The following is a 4023-nucleotide window of genomic DNA, read 5'->3' as shown; positions in this document are numbered from 1 at the left end:
GTTTTTTTTTTTTTTTTTTTTTGCAATGACTACAAAGGAGAGCCATGCTTGTGTGTACTCAGAGCCCAGGGCATGGTGAGGGGCAGGATAGTGGTGGGAAAGGGCTCCCCTGTGAGGGTTGCTAGGCACTAGCAGAGCCAGGGGAGGAGAGGACAATGAGAGGGGCCTGGCTGGGGTAGGTAGAGCCAGGGCTGCATCCTAATCAGGAGCCAAGGGAAGAAGGGAGGGAGAGAAGAGGGAGGGAGGTTTGGGGCAGCATGCAGGGAGGTGGGCATAGCCAGCCCTAATCCCATTATAGCTGCTCATCCAGCTGCCAGTGCTGGCAGGGCACCAGGCCCTGGTGCTGCCCTCTCCTCCCCGACTACAGGCTCAGGCCACAGAGGGATTCGGATTCAGAAGGTTTTCTATCTTGCTCTGAAGTCCCTGATCTGGAGAAGGAGTGTGGCTGTACCTTGAGACACAGGGAATTAAAAGCTAAGAGGAAGGTGGCAGCAGGGGATTGGAGGGTAAAGGAATCCCGCTGGGAAATGGATCGACTCTGGGGTAAAATGGTGGGGCTTTGTAAGAAACTTTGGGTGTAAGGCCCGAAGAATCTTCCTGGTATTTCCTGGTACCTCATCCAAATCTCCACTGCAGCTCAAGGGGGTGGGCTGAGAAGTGAGAATGAGCTGTGAAGGAAGGTCCAGACTGATGGTGAAGAGGCCCTCGTTCTAGTCCAGGTCACAGTGCTGCTCGACCAGGCACTTCTTTACATCACCCCACATTGGTTTCTCAGGAGGGAAGCTCTATACCCATGTTGGTGAGGACCCTTTGTGGCCAGGCTGCCATGGGTGATGCAAACCACACAGCATCCTCAGTCTAGTCCCTTGTTCTAAATGCTAGCTGTATTGCCCCATCACTGTGACATTAAATGCACTCTCCTGCATATCCTATAAGGCCCACCCTCTGCCCCCTTGAGAACTATTTTGCATGATCATCCATGGACAACTTGTGCAGGGAGTGACCTCAACCCTGGTTCACAAGCGGGATCCCATCACCCACCTCTGAGTGATAGGGAACAAGGTGAGGACTCAAAATGCCAAGACCTCCAAGAAGGCCTTTTAGGGGCACTTCTGGAAGACAGACAGGAAAACGTTCTGCCCTGAAGTTGGACACAATGCCCAACACACCAGATGGCTACCTTTTTGGCAGTTTTATCTATAGTAACCTTGGACCGGAAGGAGAACCTGGTGTCAGTTGATTCAGGCAGGATCTTCCCCCAGCAGTCCAGATCCAGGCCAGCATCTCCAACACTGGACATGGGACCTGTCTCAAACCCCATCTCCATGAATATCACCACGTTCATCTCCTTGGTGAGCCAGGGACTCAGGAGTCCCTCTCTAAACTCCTTACAGCCCCCGTGATTAACGAGGACAACCAGTCTTTAGTGAGGATCTCATGTGAGCAGTCACAGTGCCAACAGCTCTGGAGCTCCTAGTTATATGGAACATTCAACATTAACTCAAGGATCTCACAAATGATACAGTGCAAGCTGGGATACTGAAATGCAGAACGAAGGGTCATAAGCCTGAGTGAGTATCAGGGCATCTGATCTTCCAGGGGCTAGAGGAGGTGCCTCAGAAAAATAATTTTAGATCTGAGAAACGAGAGGGGGCTGGGAGCAGAATGAGGGAGGTGTTGATGGTGGGGGTACCGCAGCCACAAAGGCCTTGACTAGGGTGGGGGCACCATACACTCCATGCATTGAACCCAGAGGGTGTAGCTGGGGGACAGAAGGTCTGGGCTTGAGTTAGAGGGCCAGATGAGGTGGTAAGGGCCTTGGAGACCCACCAAGGCTGGGAACTTTATCCTCAGAGCGGTGGAAAACTCTTGCTTGCGCTTTAAATGTATCACCACAGAATGTAAAGAGAAAACAAGATGGATACAGCGAAACCAGCTAGGGGTTCCTTGCAGTGGACGGGAGGCATTTCACAGGAAGCACGACTCTGTCTTGGAGTCCCTTGCAGCTTACCTGTGAGCAAGTGACTAAGTTTAAGTCTGTGGAATGTGAGCAGGAGTGAGGAGAAAACATGAGGGTGGGCGCTTAAAGGGAGGGGCGTGGTCGCCATTTTCGTTTTCTCCTGCCCACTAATTCTAATGGAGATGTGACGGTAGGAACCAAAGCATTCACGATGAACAAAGAGAAGGCCGTTTCTTCAGGAAGTCACATCACTTAGGGCTCCAGACTTGAGGTGGTGATGGAACTGCTATACCATCCCTGAGATGCCTACTAGAGCTTTTATCTAAGAAGGAAGCCACTTCTATTCTGTTTGAACACTGCAACTTCAGGTCCCTCTGTCACTGCTACTGAAGCAAATCTTCAGAGTGATGGACTAGACACAAGGAACATGGCAAAGAGTGGCAGGGCTGTGCAGCAAACACCAGGCTGCTCCATGACCGCAGGTGATCGTGTTCGCTGCGACAGGAGCCTTGGAGAGAGAAACAGGTTTTAACCACATTATGAACTTGACTTGAGCAAGTTGGGTTTGCAGCACCCTGAGGGGAACACAGGAGGAGATGTCAGGGGAACAGGTGGGGAGCTTGATAGAGAGTTGGAGTTGGAAGACTGTGATCAGAGGATGAATCAGTGGTTCTCCACCTCACTACACCACAGAATTCTGTAAATGATGCTCCCTGGGCCAGTCCCTTCATTGGACTTGGAAAAGGGCCTGGCATCGGAATGCTCTGAAGGCTGCCCGGGCAATTCTGAGATGCAGCAAAAGATGAGAACCATAGGTGTGGTTGGTAATTGAAACTGCAGGAGAGGATGAAATAGCCCATGGTTTAAAGTGAGAACAGAATTGATCTCAGGCCATGTCACACTTCCTGGGCTCTGCCAGGGGGGCAAGAAAGAGTGCATGATCCTTAGCAACTGCCCAAAAAGCCCCTTTGCAGTTTCCATAAAGAACATGGCAGGGGTAGACACAGGGATGTCCAAACAGACAGGGAACACAGTAGTCCCAGTTGGGAATGAGCTTTGGGTGACTACAGGGATTTACCTTCCTCCCTCCCAGAGTCAACTGCTTGCCACTCAGAAACCTCCAAGGCCTCTGCAGCCAACTCAGCCCTGGGCTGCAAGGAAGTGGACTCCACCAGCCCTCCTAGGAAGGAGACCTGTCCATGAGGCTCCGGTTGCAGCCAGCTTCCCTGTGTAAGTGTCAGGCCAGCCTGTAGTAACAGCACACAAATGCGTACTTGAGGCTCTCTGCCATTTATTTCCTTTCAAACAGGCCACATTGTTTCATTTTTTCAGACTTCAACTTGCTTATCTGTAAAACAGAATAGGTATGCTCAAACCTACCATGACAGTAGGTTTTTTTTGTGGGGATCAAAATGGTCACTAATGAAATAATAAGCATATAGGAAGCATTCTTTATTGACTGTACCTCTGCTGTTCTCAAAGTCATAATGGCAGGAAGAATAAAGGAGCCCAGCAGAGGGACAAAGGGACCTATAAAGTCCCTGCTGCTCTTGGGGAGCTCACAGAAGAACACACTAGACAGACAAAGAAGGCTGCAAGGGAAAACCTAGAGCACTTAGGGCAAAAGGACGCCATTGTATATATGGGGATTGGTTTTTAGGGATCGAGGTCTTAGAAAGTTCCACAGGATTAGCAAAGCCAGTTTAAATGCTACCATCCTCAGTCTCTTTGTGCTACTGGGCAAGTCTTTTGTGAGATTCTTCATCTACAAATTACTCAATACCTGGAATGTAGCAGCATTAAATAGTAAATATCAGCTCCCTTTGCTGTAAATAGCTACATAAATTCAGAGGGTTGTGAATAAAATTGCAAAAGGTCTAATCTAAGCCAGATATGGTGGTACATGCCTGTAATTCCGATACTCTAGAAGGCTGAAGCAGGAGAATTTTGAGTTCAAAGGTAAGCTGGGAAACTTAGTAACTTAGGGAGACCCTGCTTCCAGACAGGGAAACTCAGTGGCTTAGGGACACTTTGTAGTTCAGTGTGAAGGCCCTAGTTTCAAT

Source organism: Fukomys damarensis, unplaced genomic scaffold, assembly GCF_012274545.1.
Source record: "Fukomys damarensis isolate Sample0158 unplaced genomic scaffold, DMR_v1.0_HiC HiC_scaffold_4, whole genome shotgun sequence".
NCBI classification, from domain to species: Eukaryota; Metazoa; Chordata; class Mammalia; order Rodentia; family Bathyergidae; genus Fukomys; species Fukomys damarensis.
The sequence above is the reverse complement of the archived record's forward strand: the minus strand, read 5'-3'. Positions refer to the sequence as shown.